The 22,855-nt window shown below is 38.4% G+C and overlaps 1 protein-coding gene across 32 annotated transcripts in view; it reads left to right on the forward strand.

Moving 5' to 3' along the window:
- Positions 1 to 22,855, forward strand: part of LOC105491720 (epithelial stromal interaction 1) — a 307,766-nt gene that overhangs the window by 241,011 nt on the left and 43,900 nt on the right. For 29 of the 32 annotated variants that reach the window (XM_071081429.1, XM_011758361.3, XM_071081425.1 and 26 more), the window contains 2 exons: positions 1,209 to 1,463; positions 9,938 to 10,026. The gene's annotated coding sequence lies outside the window, so the exon portion shown is untranslated. Of the gene's footprint in view, positions 1 to 1,208; positions 1,464 to 9,937; positions 10,027 to 10,759; positions 22,838 to 22,855 lie in introns of those variants that run through there. The other 3 variants (XM_071081427.1, XM_071081423.1, XM_011758357.3) reach the window with 2 other exon arrangements.

The following is a 22,855-nucleotide window of genomic DNA, read 5'->3' on the forward strand; positions in this document are numbered from 1 at the left end:
TTATTGCAGGATGTTTGAAGGTTCTGGCAGAGATTTTGATTGCAATCATCTGAAATCATTGCTTGGTAGACTGGGCAATTATCCTGCATCTTTCAGGAATAATGATCTTGGAAACAAGATGGACACTGCCCTTGCTTTGGCATATTGGATTTCAAACAGCAGCAGGATGGACATGCTGAGGGTGCAGCTTCCATAGGGCACACAGCTATTAACTGATGGACTCAACAACCTAACCTTGCACATTGCCATTAGAACCAGGCCTCTCATACTGAGCCACTAGCAGAAGCAGCCTCCAAAGCAGTCAGCACAGTTACTGAGCACAGGAGCCTGCAGGAGTTCTCACTGTGGAGAGACGTCCATTCATAACGTGGCCTTTCCCATCCCAATCTTTTAGGTAGAAAATAGCATCTCCCAGTCCTGTAAGGACAAGCATGGAGCTGCTGAATGCAAGGACGGGACACTGTAGACAAAGTCTGCCTATTTTATTGTACTTGAGAAGTCACCCCAGGAAGAAATCTTTAACTTAATTATAACCTAGGCCAAAAACTAAAAATATGTGGAAGAAAAGGAGCTATGCCAATTATTTTTTCAGCATCTAATTTGAAAATATTGCCTTACTTTCCAGCTCTGTACAGCTTAGAGCATTCATTCATTCATTCATTTGCCATGAATCAGAGCCTGTGCTAGGCTTTGGAGATAGAGATACTCACAGGCTGAAGAGGTGGGTGGATGGGAGTAGGCTCATGATTGATTCTGCTTCCTCTTTAGGATTTTCTTTTCTTTTTTCTTTCTTTCTTTCTTTCTTTTTTTTTTTTTTTAAGATGGAGTCTTGCTCTCTTGCCCAGGCTGGAGTGCAGTGGCACTATCTTGGCTCACTGCAACCTCTGACTCCCAGGTTCAAGCGATTCCCCTGCCTCAGCCTCCTGAGTAACCGGACTACAGGAGCACACCACCGCGCCCAGGAAATTTTTTTGTATTTTTAGTAGAGGCGAGGTTTCATCCTGTTAGCCAGGATGGTCTTGATCTCCTGACCTTGTTATCCACCCACCTCGGCCTCCCAAAGTGCTGAGATGACAGACGTGAACCACCACGCCCGGCCCAGGATTTTCTTTAAAATAACGTCACTGGAGTTGCAGTTCCAGTTTCGGTTACTTCCATTTCTGGAGGTAACTGGCTAACTGAATGGGGAAATGTTATCATTATCCTAGAGACTCAAGTTGAGTGGAGACACACACTGAACAGATGACATGCCAGCAAAACTTGCCCCAAAAGTTGGGGAGGGGAATGGTGCTCAACTGAAGGCAGCTGCTCTTGGGAGAGTCTTGACGGAGACCTTTGCATTGACGGTGCCTGGCATCAGTGATTGAGGCGGGGCCATCTGATCGACTTTTGTCTCTGAAGGAAAACCCTGAGGAAACTCCCTACAGCCCTCAGTGGCTGGTGGATGGATAAAGAGGTGGAAAGTAAGTTGCTAAGACTGTGGATGGTCTTTCTTTCTCTCACCCTTTCTTTCTTTTCTTTTCTTTATTCTTTCTCTTTCTTGTTTCTTTCTTTTCTTTTCTTTCTTCTTTCTTTCTTTTTTTTCTTTCTTTCATCTTTCTTTCTTTCCTCTCTCTCTCTTTCTTTCTTATTTTTCTTTTTTCTTTCTTTTTGATGGAGTCTCACTCTGTTGTCCAGGGTAGAGTGCAGTGTCACGATCCTGGCTCACTGCAACCTCCGCCTCCTGGGTTTAAGCAATTCTCCCGCCTCAGCCTCTGAGTAGCTGGGACTACAGGCACCCACTACCATGCCCAGCTCATGCTTGTATTTTTAGTAGAAACGAGATTTCACCGTGTTGGCCAGGCTGGTTTCAAACTCCTGACCTCAAGTGATCCGCCCGCCTCAGCCTCCTAAAGTGCTGGGATTACAAGCGTGAGTCACCGCTCCCAGGCAGACGGTGTTTCTAACCAAACAACAGGGTAGCTGCAGGCTTCAGACCTTCTCTTTCTGCTTAACTGGTTGTAAAGAATATTCATATTGCTGGAACAAGAGGAATAAGAAGGGCAGCTGTTTGCTTTCTGTGTGTGTAACAGAGATGTAGATGGCTGTGCTACATGAGAGAGGCCCAGAGGGCAGGAGAGAAGGAAGTGTCCATGCTTACTATTATAATTTAGTGTCTTAAGATTCGTATTGTGTTAGTTATTTTGCTTGGTGAAAGTGACTTAACATGTTCCAGCCATAAGAAGAGACAACCAGAAATGTGATAAAGCCAAAAAAAAAAAAAAAACTATAGCAAATGATACTCTTGTGACAAGCCCTCCCCGTAATGCCACACTGTTTTCCCCAAATCCCCTCCCAAGCACACAGCAAAACACAAAACTCCTGTCAACAATTTGAGCTCCAAGTGAGAATGAGAGGTTGGGAAAATATATACAATAGTGTGGTTCTCTCAGTTGTATTCTTTTTTTAAAATATTGACTTCGACAGGCCACACTGTTTGTTTCAGTGTGGTTGAGAAAGATGAAATATCAAAGCCATTTCCTTTTACAAAAACCTTCTGGAGGGCTACTGAGTGTTACTTACCTTTGGGGGTGGCACTTTGAAGGGAGACCGAGGAACTGTAATTGAAGGAACTATGTGAACACTGGCCTGTCTGAGAAGTTTGCTTTCCCTACAACCCCTCACCTGCAAGATGCCTCTAGGAGCTATAAAATCTGTCCCTCCCTTCTCTCCAACAGTCACAGACAGAAATTGGCACTTTCTACAAGACAGGCTTTCCATCATGTAGTTTGCTGATTGTTTAGGTGGTTCTGAGACGTGAAATACTCTAAACCTAACTTCTCCATCATTTTCCAAACATATTTTTCTATGTGAGATTTCTATCTCATAGATGGCATTGACATCTCAATGCAAGGAAAGGAGCAGCTCAGGCTCCCTGCTTTGACCAACCTCCCCCACACTTCATCACCATCCCTGCCCCAGCCCCTGGAGCAACAGTCCCCAAAGGGCCATGGTGGTGGGGCGCCTGGCCTCAGAGCCTCCCCGTGTCCCTGGGCAGCTGTAGCAGAGCCCTGAGCATCACTCCTTCGGCAATCTTTGGTCTTTCCTTCTCACCTGTATGGGAAAAGAGACTTAGGCTGAGAAATGCATTGAGATTTTTTCTGGCCTGTGGTCTGTTTTCTTTCTATGGTCTGAGTGTGTAGGGTGAGCAGAAGCTATGAAGAGCCATGAGCAGTTCCGGGGGAGCAGCTGTGAGCATCATGGAAGGCTTCTGCCCTGTCGGAGGAGCCGGGATGCTCTTCAGCTTAGACACTACATCAGTGACACTGGCATCTCCCCGATGCCAGGCAAAGTGGGGTGGGACCACAGGGAAGGCCACCCTCTCCCATGCCACACCCAGAAATGTATGTTTGGTCCCTGCCATGTACAAAGGGAGATTAGGACTGGGGGATTTGAATCTTTCAATGTGCAAGAACTCTGGAGATTATTTAATCCGGTGGTTTGCAAATGGCTTTTAGCTGTCCTTTAGCTGCAAATGTCCTTTTGCTCAGGGAAAACTGTTTCAGAAGCAAATTTTTTGCAAGCAAAGGCAGATGTGTCTGGTTGAAGCAGGAGTAGGCTTTGGAGATAGAGATACTGACAGGCTAAAGAGGTGGGTGGGAGTAGCCTCATGATTGAATCTGCTTCCTCTTTAGGATTTTCTTAAAATAACATCACTGCAGTTTCGGTTAAGCCCTGGACACTGTTCACTTAGGCCTGAGCCCAGACCCTCCAGAGCCACACAGTCCAATATGGTAGCCATTCTTGTTTTATATTTTATTTAATTTTAATCAATTTAAATTAAGATAGCTCTATGTGAGTTAAAAATCTTTTAAATTCAGTTTCTTAGACACATTATACACAATTCTAGGACCCAGTAGCCATAAGTGATGAGTGGTTACCCATCAGGCAGCATGGATATCTTACATTTCCATCGTTGCAGAAAGCTCTGTTGGACAGAAGTTCTGTTGAACAGCCCTGGTTTAATCATATGCTTTAGAGTCTAGAATTTTCTTAAGGGGACCCTGATTCTCTTGGATTCTGGAAAACCCAGTTAGAAAAGCACTGGTCGAATCTAACACCTGGGCGAGAAGAGAAGTCCACAGAAGCAGCGTGGTTTGCCAGCCACATGGCAGGTTATTGAAGAACTAGAGCTACACCTCAGCTCTCCCACTCCACCCTACTGCACTTCTAGCTGACCCCAACCCCTAATCTAACTGTTCTCTGTTGCCTCTCCAGAATTGCTGTCCACGCTAAGCCTTTTACCCACATCTCTACTGTTTAGAGAGGGAACCCAGATCTCAGACATCTCTGAGGTTTCAGAAGGGACATTAAATTTTATACATGTGCAATCAGCTTCAGGCACTTAATAGAGACATTTAAACTCACATCAGGCCCAAGCAGATGTAGAGGGAAATACTGTCAATGAGTGAGTGGCTAATTAATCTTTCTTTGCCACATATACTCTGGCAGGGTTTGGAAAGTGCTGTTTTGCTCAGAGCTGCAGGAGCACTTGCTATGGAAACAGTGCATGATTATAATATTGATTTCTCGACTTTGTGCAGAAGCCGGCAGTGGAGGGTAGATCTCGCCAGGAGTCACCCCACAGTTAGAAAGAAAAGGGATGAGAAAATAGAAAAATACTTTAATTAGTGAACCAGAGCATTTTGGGCTTTCTGCTTTGCATAGAATATACATATTTTATCCTCATAGCATCTCCCAATTTAGGTATTTCAAAATGATTTCCTAATCACATCTTGTTATTTTTCAATCTATGTATTATCATGTGCTTTTTTTCAATACACAGGGCTTCAGATTAATGAGGAGACCATTACAGACGAGGCATTGCTCTGGGACCTGGTACCTGCTTGTGCTTTGTCCAGAACTGAGCTCAGAACTTGCCCCGTTCTACCACATGTCTGAAAACTTCTTCCTTCCTGTCCACATTCTGTAGTTGCCTCTGAGATATGTCTATTTATAAGGAGATGCTCTGAAAAGGGCCAAGACAGAAAAAATGATTTACTCATGAATATAGATGCAAAAATCCTTTAAAAATATTGGCAAACTGAATCCAAGAATATATGAAAAATATAACACACCATGATAAATTTGCATTCATCCTATAAATGCAAAATATATTTTGCATTGGAAAATCTAGTTTAATTCATGAAATTAACAAATTAAATAATTATTTCAATAGTATTGGATGAACTTTAAACATATGTGGTCTCCTATCTCTCCAAAGACCTCATACTAAAATAATAGTTCTTCTTAATAGAAGGAGCAAGGAATTATTGTTCCCAAATATTTGTACACACCTCCTCCCTGTAAGGGGAGAGTACTTCCTGGTTGGCTGACATCCAGCCTGGGCCATGTGACTTGCTCTGCCAGGAGTAGCACGAAAGCAGACATGATGTTTACTAAGTCTTGGCAGAGGCTTTAAGAGCTAATACATGTTTTATCCGTCATTCTTCTCTCCTATCCCCTCCTGAAAGGTCTCACTTCTAAATAAATGTTGCTTTTTCAACTTCCATTCCACAATAAAAAAGCACACGGAGCAAAAATGAAACAGAGTGGAGGCCAGCTCAGTTTCCACATTATGAAACTGAAATAGACATCTTTGTTGCAGTAAGCCCCCATGATCTGGATATTGTTTGCTATCACAGTGTAACTTACTCTGTGATGATTGCTGTTTTAGAAAGAGTACCTACCAAAAATTTGTAGCACATACAATACTTACTAATAAAAAATTAACCTTATTCCCTTTAAAATAAAAAACAACAACGATGCCTTTGATTCAACATTGTACAGTAAGATAAGGAAAAATAAAACGTAGAAATTATAAGAGGAAATGCTAAGCTTTTGTTATTTGCAGGTAATAAGATTGTTTATATAGAAACTCCTCAAGAATATGGACATAATTTTACAAATCAGAGCACCTAAAATACCAACAAAATCATAATGCATCCAGGAAAAAAATCTAACAAAACTTGCGCAAGACTTCTTTGAACTTATGTATGTTATTAAAATACATTAAGGTAAACATATTTAGATGCATATATTATTTATTTATTTATTTATTTATTTATTTATCTATCATTATTTTTTGAGATGAGTTCTCACTATGTTGCCCAGGTTGGTCTTGAACTCCTGGGCTCAAGTGATCTGCTCACCTTGGCCTCCCAAAATACTGGGATTACAAGCATGAGCCATCACACCTGGCCCTATATTTATTTTGTATATGTAAAACGTTTGTGATAGAAAGATACAACATATTAAAAATTTGGTCATTTCTCTTCAAATTGCTCTGTATAAATTAAATGCAATTCCTTTCACATTCAATCCAGAGTTGTTTATAGAACTTGATAAGTAGATTCTAAAAGTTTTCTGGAGAAGCAAAGCACAAGAATAGCTGAAACACTCCTGTAGAGGATGAACAAGATGAGGGGAGCTGTTTTGCCAGTTTTCATTGCCCTGTATATAAGAGAGCATAATACTGCTCAGGAACATAGACTAGACCAGTGGATCAGCACAGAGCATTTAGAAACAAGCCTGTACATAAAATGAAATCTAGTGTATAACTGGAATGACACTACAGATCAGTGAGGAAAGAATGGGTTGCTCAATAAATGATGTTATGATCATTTTTTTTCCATGTGGACAACAACGACACAAGAAAGCATACACAAAAATAAATAAAAGGGAAAAAAGATGTAGATATGGAAACCACAAACTTAAGACTTTGGGGAAAAATATAGAATATTTCTATGAGCTTGGAGAAGGAAAAAAATGATGAAAACAAGACCCAAAAAGAAAAAATGTAAATGAAAATAGGAAAGTTAACGGAGTTAAAATTAATAACACTTCTTAATCAAAAGATTCCTAAATGCAAAGATAAGCAAAAAGGAAAAGCCTGCCTCCCCACAAAGCAGTGGTAAAACATACGAATAAACACTTCACAGAAGAGTCAGCCCAAATAGCTATGAAATAAATGAACAGTGCCCAACCTTTTAAATAACGAGGATGTTCAAGTTAAAACCACAATGAGTTAAAGTTTTATACTAAAGTGCTGGTAAGGATGGAGATCACTGCAAAACAAACTGTGTGTGTATATATACATGTGTGTGTGTGTGTGTGTGTGTGTGTGTGTGTGTGTATCTATGTTATGTAGCTTTCTACAACCACTTTGGATAACAATTTTGTCATAGTAAAGTAAAAATATGCATATCCTATGACCAGGAAACCACACACACACACACACACACACACACTCACACACTGTACACGCTTATGTGTACACACCATCCCTAAAAATATCCCTGAACGGGGGCACCAAGAGATATGTCCAAGTATATTCAAAGAACCATTATCTGTACTGAGCTACTATTATAACTTTTAACACAGATGAAGCCCTGATACAAAAAATTTAATGAAAATGCAAGATGCATTTAATATGGTTTACATAAAGATACACATAATATGGTTTACATAAAGATAAAGAAATAACAAAAGTATACTGTATATGGTTGAGAATAGCCAGGGCTGACTATATAATTTTTGGGCTCAGTGCAAAATGAAAGTGTGGGATCCCTTTGTTCCAAAAGCAGGGGAAAAGCTTTTTTCTTTCTTTCATGGTCTCTCTCTATAGATAATGGCCATAGTATCTTGACAATTCATAGAAAAAGAAAGTACATTAACTCCAAACATTTGCAAAAGCACTCAACTTACAAAATATGCAAAGAAACCATTTTTTACCCATTGGATTGACAAATATAAAAAAATTGATAACACACTGTCTTACCAAGACACTCTCAAATAGTGCTAATGGAGAAATGAAAGGACACAGCCATTTTCAAAAATAATTTGTCAATATCTTTCAAAATTTCACGTCAAAAACCCTTTGATTCTATGGGAACTTCTCCTACATGCTTGAAATTATACGTATAAAAGGATGTTAATTGCAGCGTTTTATAATTCCAAAAGATTGGAAATACCCTAACTAGCCTAAAGCAAGAGAGAGGCCATATCTGGGTCTTTGGAAGGATAATGGAATGATATATTAAGCAACCATTAAAATATTGAGGTAGGTCTGTCTGTGCTAATAAATGATCACCAACATATATTGTTGAGTGAAAAAATAAAAAGAATGTTTTGCAAAAGAATGTGACTAATATGCTATCATATTTGTTGGAGAGTAAAGAGTGAGGGGAGAGAGAGACAGAGACAGAGAATATTTTTTCATATATATGTACTGTTGTTTGATGTTTGCGCCTCTCCAAATTCATGTTGAAAGTCCCCAGTGCAACACTGTTAAGAGCTGGGTCCTTTAGGAGGTGATTTATAAAGGATTGGTGTCCTTATGAAAGTGACTGAGGGAGAGAGTTCATCCTTTTTGCCCTTCCACCATGTGGGGACACAGAAAGAAGATGCCATCTTGGAAGGAGAGAGCAAGTCTTCACCAGACACTACAGCTGTCGGCACCTTGATGTTGGACTTCCCAGCCTCTAGAATTGTCAGAAATGAATTTCCATTGTTTATAAATTACCCAGTCTAAGGTATTTTGTTATAGCAACCAGAGTAGACTAAGACAACACACCTCTTCTGAAATGATAGAGTGGGTAACAGTGATTGTTCTTTAGGAAGGAAACCAGGACTTTAAAAAAACTTTGTGCACTTAACATTTTAATTTGTGTCCACACACTACCTTTTAAAACAATTTTTTTTAAAGTCAAAGCTTACATTATGTGCTTACGTGATTGCCAGTTTATTATCAATGAAAAGCTACAATATTATTTCAACAACAGATAATTATTAAGAAATAAGAGGACCCCAGTGTGCCTGCTGAACAAAGAGAGAAGGACATTTTGGAGAACATAAAACATTCTACATTGGCTTTTGATGTGTCCGAAGTGAAACATACATACTCCCCAGAGCAAGGGAGTAAAACAACCTGAAAATTTAAAGACACAGGGGGAAGAAAAAGCCCACAAAACTATTTTTTTAACGTATATTGTTTTCCTGGTAAAATATGGTAGTGATCTAATCATCTAGTATATTCTGAGTACCCACCGCTATGTTAGAGTGTGAGAAAGGGGGTCTATAAAGGTGAGTAGGGCATAATCCCTGCCCTTCGATCTAGTTAGGAAGACACGCCCAGCATACAAGAAGCTCTATGGTTCTATCTGTAAAAGGTTCCATTTAGGCATGTGATCTATGACACCTCTAACTTTATTTTGAAATTCTAATCAGCAAGTAATACAAGATGATACAGTTTTAAGAGTGTTGGAGTATGGGTCTTAGTGCTGCAGAAATTTCACAACATGGAGAGTGTGGAGACTGGAAAAACGGAAAATAACCTATTCCGGTAGGGGCAGCTGATATGGACAGGTGGGTGGGATTTGGTTTATCTGGAGGACCATCTTGCTATTGCAGTTTTTCTCCATCATCACATTGTAAGTTGTCTTTCCTCCTCTGCGTACGGCATGGCTCCTGTTACAGCCTTCGGTTGTTCAGCTCAAAAAACATCGTCTTGACAGTGGGGAGTAAACACGAAAGTTGGAAAGTAGCAACAGGCATAAATAAATATGCAGGCTTATCATCATTTTATATTTATTTTGGAACCCGTAGTAAAGAAGGCTTGCATGGGCCTCTTTTCATTCAGTAAGTTGAAAAGTAAAAACAGTCAAGTAGACAGACGTGACTTCATGTTGATCATCCCCATTGCTTATGAGCTGTGTAACCTTGGGCAAGTCATTGGGCTACAGCTTACTAACCAAAAAGTAGGGAAAATAAACACTGTGTGGTGTTATTATGAAGCTTATATGAGACAAAGGTAAAGAATATATATTAGATACCTAATAAATCAAAGCCATTCACTTTTATTATTATTCCAAATCCAAGTTGCTTCTTTCTTCCCCAGGACATAGGTCCAGGTCGTAGATTCCGCTATCAGGATCTCCTCATCCATGGATCAGCACACAGCCCTAGGCCTACCTACCATCTCTTAAGGTAAATCCTTTCATTTTCAACTTATGTTAATAATAACACTAATAATTACAACTACTCTTTATTGATTACCTTCTATCAGCCAGGCACTATGTGCTAATCAGCCTGCATAAATTAATACAATAACACCCTTCTGCTCTGAGTAAGTTTCTTAAAACATTTAGCTCACCATTTATGCTGTCTTTATCATAGACAGCAAAACTGAAAAGTTGAGTAACTTGTTCTCAATCACCTTATCATCAAAAAAAAATCCAAAATTATTTTATATGTCTAGCTGGGCATTGTACAAAAGAAATTGGCAAAAGATAATTCCTGTCACTAAAATTTACTACTTGAGGAAGGCAAATCAATATCTTATACACTGAGGATAGACCTATAATTATGGTCTGCAACAGCCAGAATCAATCTTGCAGAGATGTCAAAAAAGAAAAGAAAAAGACAGAATATGTAAAACTTCCATTAACAGGAATCTAACTAATTATACAGTAAAATAAAACTCCCTTTTTCATCTTCTCTTCATTTTCTAGTCTCTATTCTTAGAACGAAAAATCCACACACACACACACACAAAACAAAAAAGCAAAGGATAACAAAACTTCCCATCAGGGATGTAGATGATGTTGATGTTGTTTGAATTTCGGGGATGTGCTCATGGGTGGCTGTCTTAGGGGGATAGTGACTGACAGAAAGTTGCCAACAGACACAGGCAAAGAATACAAATTCCTTTCCTTTAAAGGATTCAAGCAAGAACTTTGCTGCAATAAGAGTGGAGCACAGGGCAGGAGGTCCGGCAGCAAGCTGAAGTTCGAAGATGTAGTCTCCTTAGCCCCACATTTCCCATACCAGGGCATGAACTGTGGAGAATACCACCACATGAGGCTGACCATTTGCTCAGTGTCCTTCCAGAATGTATCTGGGTCTTCCTAGGTTGGTGGGGGAAGCAGGCTGTGGGAAGGTGTCTTTTTACCTCTATGGCACGTCTTTACAGTTTCAAGAGAGGGAAGTAGAAATTTTCACTATGAGTCCACTGCTTCTGGTGGACTTAATAGCTTGCTACACAGAGCAAACTATTATTCGACTGTATGAGAATAAGAATGCATTTTGCCCTAGGGATAATTATATCCTTCTTTCATCTGCTTAAGAGCTAGTATGGGTCAGTCCTGCTCATTGCTGGGTAAAGGATGCAAACTGCATTGAAGTAGTCAATCCAGGAGTCTCTGAGGTCTGGCCACCCCAATTAGGATCACACTTCCATTCTGCTTGAAGTCCAGTTCTCATTGCTAAACTTAGCAACATTCAAGATTGAAAGATACAGTTGTACAGGTTATGCACTGCACAATTCTAGGGGACCTGCTGTTTTATTATGGCCCTGGATTCTTCTCAGTCTCCTATTCTTCTGCCTCCCCTGTGATTGCTTAATGCCATCTCAACAGTTTAGGATACGTGTTAATTCGTTCTCACACTGCTGGTAAAGACATACCCAAGACTGGGTAATTTATAAAGAAAAAGAGGTTTAATGGACTTACAGTTTCACCTGGTTGGGGAGGCCTCACAATCATGGTGGAAGGCAAAAGGTGTGTCTTAGGTAGCAGGAGGTAAGAGAGAGAATGAGAACCAAGCAAAAAGGGTTTCTCCTTATAAAACCATCAGATCTTGTGAGACTTATTCACTACCACGAGAACAGTATGGGGGAAATCGCCCCCATGATTCAATTATCTACCACTGGGTCCCTCCCACTATACATGGGAATTATGGCAGCTACAATTCAAGATGAGATTTGGGTGGGGACACAGCCAAACCATATGAGGATAATAACCAAAAGCATTGTAAGATCTCAGTGATCAAACGTGAGTAAGACCTATTCTCTATTTTCTACTTTATTCAGGTAGAAAACAGATAAACACAATAAATATCATGTTCTAGGATTTTAAAATAAGGTGTGAAAGAAAAAGTGTCTCTGCTTTATAAAAAAAATTGATTCCACAGATTCATTTGGGGTTTTGCATTTTACATTTTTAATATCCTATTGTAACCACTGCAAAGGAAAATAGACTCTGTCTCTTGCCTATCTCCTCACTTCATCATCCTTTCCACATTGGAAAATTGTTTTATGAGGTTTTCTTTCAGCAAGAGTTGGCTCAATTTTAAGTATGTGATTCAAGAACCTATTAGCCTAAAGTGAATTGTGGTTTGGGAGGTTAATTTGTAATTCATGTCTCTCTACTGATAATGCAGGAAGGTATGAATAAAGATTATAGAGGGTACACACAGTATTAATACATTTTAAGCAGAAATGCAGATTGCGTTGAATTAAGAGGGATTCAGCTATGCCTCTCGCTGGTTGGGATTATTACCCTTTCCTCAGATTGCTATTAGATTAGCTAGTCTAATGTCCCTGATTCCAAAATACAAGTGGTAATTAATCTCATACCCATTTATTTGAAACCCTACAGCAAAAGCAGAGATTAAAGCCTTAACGCATTTAATGAAAGACTAATATTGAATTAGCATTACATTATTTACTACAACACCCTGGTGTAAGTAGCAAAATTTCCACGTGGGGCTACAGTCCTTTTTTTCTCAGATTTCTCAAGTTCAGATAACACAATCTATTTTATCTCAGTGTCTCTCACCAATTCTTTCTCCATTGAGAGTGCTACTAAACAGACTCCTCATCCAGGGAAGGTAAAGGTTCAAGGACTGAACACCTTGAGTGGGAGGAAATGACAATTGAACCAATTAGCCCTTTTATAACCTCCCTTTAGTTTGAAGACAGGTTTTGTTCTGGCTTCTTTATACTGAGAAATTTTTTACACGTGGTAATCATTATTCTATAATTACATTAAATGCCAGCTTCTGTGATCTTTCTTGAACCCCATAAAGCTGTAAAGCAATTCACCTAGGCCATGATGAACTTTCTAAATTAGACACAATATACTGATTTAATGTGAATATAGCTAAAGCCCAGTGCGGGTGGCTGATCATATTTGGTTATAAATGTTAACAAATGAGTAAAGAAGACTTTAGTAACTGCTCTTTCTCTTTTTCACACACACACACACACACACACACACACATTTCACTAGCTAAATTGCTGCTCAAGTATAATTTTCAAAATGATGAAAATCATGACTCATATCAATTCAACACAAGTCAAAAATTTTGTTTATCTCTTTATTTAAAGGGTAAACCAATAAGACGTTATTGGAAAGTTTAAAGAATTTAAAGACCGAGCAATCAGGGATATTTAAAAGTATTTGCTAATAAATGCAAAGCTGGTTAATACTCTCAAAGGCAATAAAATGTAATGTTTGGCATAATCTTTTCTATGGGCCAGAAATCATGTATATGCTTACCAGATAAAATCCATTTACATTGCTAAGAATAAGAATTATATGCACTTCTCTCATTTTCTACAACTTAATTCCACCTTGACAGAACTCAGAAATAGCCCAGTCAATAGAAACCAACCAAAAGTGCAACCTATATAGATTCTAATGTCCACCATTCCCAGAGTAAAGACAGTAAACCAAAAATAAAATCCTAAGCCCTCCCCAACTGATCAAATGGACACCCTCTTGGCCAAGGGGACCCCAGAGAAGCCTGAGAAATGGAATTCCTGACCACGGTGGGAAAGAAGGTTAGACACACCCTGTTATGCCCTCTTCCTTTTGGAGTTTAGGCACAACTGATCAGCATTAACATTAAAATAGAGATTATAAGACTGGCAAAACAGACTCTTTGTGGCAATAAGATACGAAATTCCAACCTGACTGTGGTAGAGCATCACATGACAGATAGTAGGCCCTGAAGGAAATCAAAATATCTTACCCCAACTATATTTCTTTGACATATTTTGAAACGGCCCTGTAAAGCCATCTTTTGTGGGGGAAATTTGCATCTGTAGAGAATCTTCATTAATATAGTCAAGGCTTTCCCAGACCTGGAGAGATTTGCTAAGAGTCTGGCACCTTTTACCACTCAAAAGTGAGTATTTTGCTGAGAATGATGGTTTCCAGCTGCATAAAATATATATAAAAATTATGCTAAAAAAAAAAGTGAGTATTTACCATTTATTCTTTCTGAAGGCTATTACCTGGAGGCTTCATCTACATAACAAGAATCTTGGCTTCCACAACCCCACCTCATCTTAAGCATTTCTTTCTATTGACTTCAAGTCTTTAAACAAAGCTAACTCTTTCAACCAATTGCCAATCAGAAAATCTTTGAATCTGCCTATGACTTGGGAGCTCCACCTGCTTCAAAATATCCTACTTCTTTAGGCTGAACCAATGTATACCTTTCATGTATTGGTTTATGATGTTACAGACAATTCCTGTCCCCTAAAATGTATAAAGCCAGCCTGTAACCTGACTGCCTCAGGCACACTTTCTCAGGACCTCTTGAGAGTATTCCCCAGGCCACAGTCACTCACGTTGGCTCAGAATAAACCTCTTTAAATATTTTAAAGAATTTTTAAATTTTGCTTTTTCCCCCCTTGTCAACAACACTTAGCTTTCTCTTTTGCCCTTTTCTAAGAAGGATCATTTTTCTGACAGTCAGCTAAAGCCAACTAGTCATACTGTGATTTCAGAGGAAGAGAAAAAGTAGTTGGAGAAAAATCAGGTGGATCAAATCCACACATGCCTGGGCTAAGTAAAGCAAAGGCTGAAATTCAGGAACATTCAAAATTCTAGAAATTTAGAGCTAGATGGGGCTTTAGAGATCGCCTGAGACTTTCATTTTATAGAAAGTACATCTTAGACTGCCTTCTTGGCAATTGAAAGAGGATGTTAAACCACTGCTCAGGGGCCTTAGGCTGCTGGAGTCTGCCTCAGGAAACTTATTTCCTCCTTGGTATAAAGAATCTCCTTTTTCCTTCCTCATTCACACGCTGTGCTACCTATGAAATGTTTCATCTTTTATTTAGGAATAATCAGAATCACAATGCACAGAAAACGTATCATACTTCAGAATCACAATGCACAGAAAAAATATCCTACTTCTTTGGGCTGAACCAATGTACACCTATCAGGTTAATATATCTCTTTTTAACCATGAATGCACACTCTAAAATTTTTCTTAGAGAGGAGTAGGATATTTAGACTGGGTTTTAAAGTAAACATTTTTGTATTTCAAATAAATGACATGGAATAGTATGGAAAAAATAGCTTTATAGGTGAGAAATAGTATTCAAATGTCAAACTATGTCTTTGACCAGAGAGAGGAATCACCTCTACACCTCGGTGCCCCCACTCCCAAGTTCAGGGCCTAGATCTTTGGAACACTTTTGTTGAGTTGGCAATCCAGCATTTGTCTATATCCTAAACAGAGAAACTAGTCCCCAAAACTGTCACATAATTGAAAAGAACAAAATGCTCAGGGAAAATAAAACATCTCATTTTCATTTCCATTTTATCTTTTATTTCCAAAAGGAGTGCTCTTTAAAATTTATCTTTTCCCACATATTTTTATGTATAACTCACTCAGATCTGGGGATCTGGGGTAGTGTCTATATTATCAACTCCTGCACATTCAGTAATGATTAACCACAGAATCGTGTAGCTCTGTGTCATTATATGTATGTTATATAATTGGTAGATTAAAGATATTTATTAGTTAAAATTATATTGATGCCAGTAGGAATAAGTAGCTTCTCAAAATTTATAGCTCATAAAAAGCCAGATTCTGATTACTATAATTATTTCTTTCAAAATGTAAAGTACGTGAATTATTCAAATAAATGAGTGAAAAACAGAAAAAAGCAGTGGAAAATGAATCTTATTTGTCATCTTGACATTGTCTTCAAGTCTTAGGCTAAATTGCTATTATTTCATTTTGTGAAATTGAGCTCATTTCTGGCAATACTGTAGAGGTGTGAATAGAATGAACAAAGCTGAGTGGTTGCCCCAAATTCAATTTGGAAACTTCATGAAGAGAAACATTTATGTAAATGTAGAGTTCTGAAGGAGCTGATACTTGTGTCTTGGGTATTTTGAGCGTTTCTTTCTGAACACCTCTCATTATGTCTACATCCCTCGCCCCCACCAGCCTCATCCACAATAATTATTACTCCGAACAAAGAACTGAAGCCTGCCTTCTTGTCACAGCATTCACCATCCTAACACCTTGCTTTTAGAGAGGGATTTTCATTTGCACAGCACTTTCCATAAGGTTCTGTCCTTGGAGCTTCACAGCTAGCCTCCCTGGGAGATAAGGTAGCTATTGCCAAGTCCCTACAGGGGAGCTGAGCTGTTCAGGGACTGTACAAGGCCACATTTCCAGGAAATAATAGAGCTGGAAGTTCAGCCCATGTCTTCTCATTTCAAATCTTAGGCCCTTATCAGAAACTGTCATTGAAAATTATTAAATTGTGAATAAATAATTGTGATTGTTCGCTTTCTCTAGCCTTGGTTTTTATGACAAGTTCCAGGGATCAATACTTGCTAGCTCTAAGCTCACCACAGAAAACAGTACAGTTGTTTTACCCCTAAAATGCAATAAGGCATACCAAAAAATGGAATAATTCTTAATGAAGAAGATATTCCACCCCATTAGGGATAGATAACCCATTTATTGCCACAGAAATGCAATTTGTTCCAAATTTAGTCAGTAAATTCAAATAATTTCTTTCAACGGCTAAGGAAAACTCAACTAAGCAAGACCATGAAGCCATGTTTTTTGCCTGCAAAGAAATGAGCCTGATTAAAAGAAAACAAAAATATAAAGGGAAACACAAAATGTGAATTTACGTTGTTCAGATATTGGCACTATCAGAGGCTGGAGTCACAAGAGAGGAACCCTTAGTGTACTAGGAAAGCAACACAACGCTTCTTCTTCTCCATCACATCTGAGGTAATAAGAAATGCTGATCCTGAGACATCAGACTGACAATCACCCACAAATTGCTCTTGACTACCCAGCAGGAACAAAGTAATATTAATTTTATAATACAGCAAGTAAAGGTCTTCCCTTAGGAAATAAAGTAAGGTTCTGGGGACAACCCTCTTCTGTTGCTTTTACTTCTAAAGGTAGCAATCCTGTTCATCTGAAAGGTACCTGGACAAACAATCTAATTACCTTCTGGGTACTCCAGCTCCAGAAGTAGCCACTTGTGACTCAAACCCAGAATTAAAATAAGTTTTCTGGCTTTTATGGCTGCCTTTTCCAGAGTATGTCCTTTGCCCTTATGTGAAACATCAAAGCACATTGCCTGCCATACAGTGCTTTGAATGAAAATACCATAAATGATTATGTTTCAGTGTCAAAATTATGATTTTATATTTTAATTTTCATTTTTTCTCAGTTCTTTGCTTCATCTTGAGGATACTGTGTTTGTTAGGCTCTTTCAGATGCAAAAACTAGAAACGGGTGCAGGTTACTTTAGTTAAGGGAATACAAAGAAAAACTGGATGCTGTCTCCAAAGCACAGAGCTAGGGGTCACAGAGAATTGTGATACTGTTCATTGCATGCCGCCTACAGCACCAGCTCTGATAGTTTGACAATAGCTTAAAGGCATAAACAGATTTTTTTTTTTTTCTGGGCCAAGCTTATTTTTCAGTTCCTCCATCTGCTTTTTATTAACTGCTTCTGTTTGCTACTTTTATAGCAACTTTCTTCTTCTCTTCCCCTTCTACTCTTATGCTTCCTACTCTTCATACTTTCTGCTTTTCAGGGCTCTGGTGCTTCGCAGCTTCTGCACACTGTCTTCATGTTTTGTCTCTCTAAGCCTGAGTCACTCTGCACCCTGCTGACTTCATAGGTCTTTCATTCAACCTCCCACCAAGAGACCCTGCCCAAGCCTGCTAGTTCTCATGCATATGGCAAGTTGTCGTGCAAAGCTGTTGTGCCAGGCACCTGGAGGGTCTCCCTCAGCCAGCTCACAGGTGGTAGAGACCTATCCCTGGTCTAGTCTGCTGAGGCTAAAGTAGCAAGGACATAGAATAAAACATGGTGACCCATATCAAAGGAGACACTCAGAAGAGAGGCTGGGGTGGGTACATTACTTGGACATCTCAGAAGAGACCGGTGAGATCTACAGGTAAGAATGTCCTCTAGAATATTCTTCTATCCCAAATTGTATTACTTCAAGATTCTGATGAAGATAGAGACGAGGCCAAGGCAATCTTATGTGATAATTCTGAATGTGATTTTTCACCTAAATATGAACTAACCCCTGAAAGAGGAAAAATGGTTGACTCCCTGCAATAAAAAATGTTGGCATTCCAGGGAAAAGGCAAATAGTTATCACTTTTGTAATGTGCTGCATGATGAAGCAAGTATTCAATTCAACCAGCAATTAATTAGGTTGCCAACAATCTGCAGTAGCCCTTTAAGATGGGCATGATATAGCCACAGACTAGGGCCATTATGTACACACTATCAAGGCCAAGCTCTAAATTCATCTCAGACACATGTTTTCAAGCATTTCTTCATACCTATACTCACATTCACTAAGGTTACCAGTTTCAATAAAAAATGGATCTGTTAATAAAAATTGATCAGAAATGTACCTATATGAAATGGGACGTATACAAATCACTAGAATCAAATCTCATTTTATATGTTACATTAAGTTGTATAGCTTTTTTTTTTGAGACAGTCTCACTCTGTTGCCCAGTCTGGAGTATAGTAGCGCAATCTCAGCCCACTGCAACCTCTGCCTCCCCAGTTCGAGCGATGCTCTTGTCTCAGCCTCCTGAGTAGGTGGGACTACAGGCCCACGCCACACACCCAGCTAATTTTTGTATTTTTTTGTAATAGAGATGGAGTTTGACCATGTTGGCCAGGCTGGTCTCAAACTCCTGACCTCAAGCAATCCGCCTGCTTCGGCCTCCCAAAGTGCTGGGATTATGGAAGTGAGCCACCTGGCCCAGTCAAGTTGTATAGCTTTTTACATTTAAAAAATTTTCCCCAAACTCATCTTTGACTTCTAAATTAGGAAAGCGTATATATATTTTTAAAAGTGAAGGTCACATCTTATTGAATCTATACTTTAGCCTGTTGTGTTCCTTGAGCCATAGATTACTCATGACTCTAATTTTGTTTTCCCTACACAGTCCTTTAACATTGAAGTTGAAAAAAAAATTGACCTGGTTTCTAAAAATGTACAGTAGCAATTTCTTTGCTGGGGGGGAAAAAAATTCTACCTAACAATACGTATTGTTCTCTTATGGGAGTAAAACATTATGTCCAAGGCATCAATTTCCTTATTTAAAAATGGAGAAAATTCTTCATTCCTGATGACAACATTTAAATTAAATTATTTCATCAAAATCAGGTGATTTCTCAAAGCACTCAGAGCACAATATCTGACTTTGCAAAAGGAAATCACCTCACTATTTATTTGTAGGCTCTTGGGTCAATACAATGAAAAGTAATTGTGTTGAATACCAGAATTCTAAAATAATTGTTTAAAAATAGAAATATGACTTATGTCCCCCCAAATTACCATTTCCCCCAGGAATTTAGAATCAAATTATATTGTTCAAGTCTTAATAACCAAAAATAATTTTTTAAAGATCACTAGAAGATACTAGGAAGATGAAAGTTAGATAAAATACTGCTTATATCATGAGTTTATAAAAAGATATTCAATAGTATTCAGCACTTCTGCGCTGCCAGGCAGGTAGACAATGCTATTTGGAAATCAGACCTATAGTTATCAATTGCAATGGGTTAAATGGCGGCTCCCCCAAAAGATATGCACATTATCTAAAATCCCAAGCTTTTAAACTGTACCTTATTTGGAAACAGTGGTCTTTGCAGACATAATTAAGTTAATCATCTCTAGATGAGATCTTCCTACATTATCCAAGGGGGCCTTAAAGCCAATGAGATGTGTCCTTATAAGAGAAGAAGGAAGGCACCAAGAGAAGAAGGAAAACACCGAGAGAAGAGAAGGCCGTGTGAAGACAAAGTCAGAGATCAGAGTGATGCTGCCACAAGCCAAGAAATGCTGACAGTCACCAGAAGCTGGATGAGAAAAGGAAGGACTGTCCCCTAGAGCCTCTGGAGAGTATGACCCTGCTAACATCTTGATTTTGGACTTCTAGCCTCCAGAACTGTGAGAGAATACATGTCTGTTGCTTTAAGCCACTCTGTTTGTGGTCATTTGATGTAGAAGCCACAGGAAGCTAATACACCAACCCTTCTTCACAGACTGGAGACCTGTTTTGAGGCACTAGAAACCCTAGAATGTAGTACCCAGGGAACAAATTGAAGATGAGGACATTGCACAGGACTACAGTATGTGAAAACACCCATACACCGCTCATTTCACAACAGCAAAACAGAAAATCTATATTATCAGAAACTTTCCTTGCCTACATCAGAACCTTAGAGGACACATCATACGAATCAAACTCTTAGAGACAAACAGAAGCAGTTTAGATTAGAAGTTTCTGAAACCACATTCCCACGAAGAATAAATCCAAAACTTTTCAGCACAGCAGACTTCCAAATCATTCATTCTACAATTCAAGGAACTTTTTATGAATGGTTATTTTGTCCAGCTACAGTGCTGTGTGCTGGAAATACAAAGAGAATGATATATAATGTAGGCACCCCAAGAGCTTATCATCTACTGGCATAGCCAGACAAGTAAATTACAATGTAATGCAATTACAATACAATGTGGTAAGTAGCTATTAAATTTCTTATAGAAGCACATGACAGGACATCTAAACCAGATCTGGATGTGGAAGGCATTTTAGAGGAAGTGACATTTGAGTAGTTTTTTTTTTAAAAGCAGAATTATGACTTGAGGATAGATGATGATATTCCAACATGAGTAGGAACATCCTCAGATGGGATGTGCTGACCAACCTTAAAATGGCTCTATCTGTTCCCATCATGGTAAATTCCCAAAAAGGGTTCTGACATCAGAGATAGTATCAATGTAATCCTCTGCATTGTTCAGACAGTAGAATAAAGTATACTTTAGAGACTCCTCCTGCTCTAACACTTGTTCACTTCCAGGATCCCAGAGTTCCTATAAAAGAGCTAGTGCTGTTTAGTTTTAGTGACTCAATTCCATTGTACTTCTTGACCACCTATCAAGTGAAGTTTTGACCACACTCAGCTGTTGGTAGTTTATTTGCTATTACGATTACTATTATTTACCAGAATTACTTAGATAAATAAGACCCAGTCCATCCTTGTAGAAAGCTTAGAATATTGTAAGCATGAAGGTGAAAATATTGCTTTAGACTCATAAACCAAGCATGAAATGCTATAGATGGTCACAGAAGGAAAATATTATATCTAATAGAAAAGAATCAAAGACAGCAGGATGAAGTAGATGGCCTTTGAAAAGGATCTTGAATAATGGCTAGGATGATGAAAGATGTTGGAAGTAATGACTTTTTATGGCACTGTGTTTTATATTTAGTTTCATGTTTGCTAATTCTTTATTAAGATCCAGCTTGCCTTTTATAAAGTTTTTTTGTAGAATTAATCTTACACAGTCCTCAGCTTTAGTCACTTGACATAATGACATTTGGCTTGTGAATAGGCAATCATTCATTGGCTATGAATTGAGACAGAAAGCAAAAACTTCCAGCCAGAAAGAAATCTTCTCTCTATGATCCAAGGAGTCTATCACCAGTTCTTAAAATTCCAGCATCAAAGACTCATTGCTTTGATTTATATCAGCGCAGTGTGTCCCCTTTTCCATTTCTAATAGTTACACTTTCTATTTGTGATGTCTCTGATTTTTCTTGATCAGTCTTATCAGAAATGTGGCTATTATATTAATCTTTCCAGAGAACTGTTTTTGTTTTACTGATCTTCTCCATTTGTTTTCTGCTTTAAATCATTTCTGCTCTTATTAGAAAATAATTTTTATTGTATTTTCTTTGGTTTTATTCTTTTATAATGTAACTTCTTGATATGAGCACCTAGCTCATTTAGTTTCTGCTTTTCCTTTTCTGCTACCATCATTGTCTGTATGTATTCCTTTAAACATTACTTTTGCTTCCTCCTGGAAGATTTTGCTATCATTTAGATATAAGTATTTTTAAATTTCATTTCCTAATACACATTGTTATTTAAAAGCATAGGTCAAGAACAGTGAAGGGTCTGAGATTTCATCCTACTTCCAAGCTTATGAGCTAGTCTGCCAGAATGCTAGATGCTGGCAAAAACCATGAGACGTCTGGGTCAGAGACAAAGGAGGGCTTATTATTCATAGCAATAATTGTATCCAGAATATCTGCATTTGAGCCAGTTCCCTGGACCCCAATTCTCTTAGGCCAACACAAAAAGAGCCAGGTGATGCCTTCACATGCAGTGGGTTACACTACAGCCGTGGAATCCTGAGCTTAAAAAAACCAATTTTTTTGTATTGGGTCACTGAATCTTTGCCTCAAAGAAAGATATTTTCCTTACTTTGTTGTGCCATAATATAAACAACTTGGTCTTTGCTCTGGAGGGAGACGCTATGTTTTCCAAGGCTGTTCACTATGCAAATATCCATGAAAAGATATTCCAGAAAGACAGTCAGTGCCTATGCTCTCCAGACACAAAGAAACAAAAGAGACCCATAAAGAATTGTCTCCCAATAGCAAGTTTTAGAATTTCCAAATTATAAAGTTTTAAGTTCTTGTCATTGCTCTTGATTTTTAAAATCTAATTAAAAATCATCATGATCATGATTGTAATTCTTGCAATTTGATAAGAATTGCTTTATGACCTAGTATAAAGATAATATTTTGAATTTTTCCATATATATGTTCCGAAAGAATGTTTATGACAAATTTATAGATTTCAAATTCCAATATGTGATGTATTAGGTCAAATATTTTTTAAACATATTTCTACTAATTTTTT

This window comes from Macaca nemestrina, chromosome 16 (assembly GCF_043159975.1).
Source record: "Macaca nemestrina isolate mMacNem1 chromosome 16, mMacNem.hap1, whole genome shotgun sequence".
Lineage (NCBI taxonomy): Eukaryota > Metazoa > Chordata > Mammalia > Primates > Cercopithecidae > Macaca > Macaca nemestrina.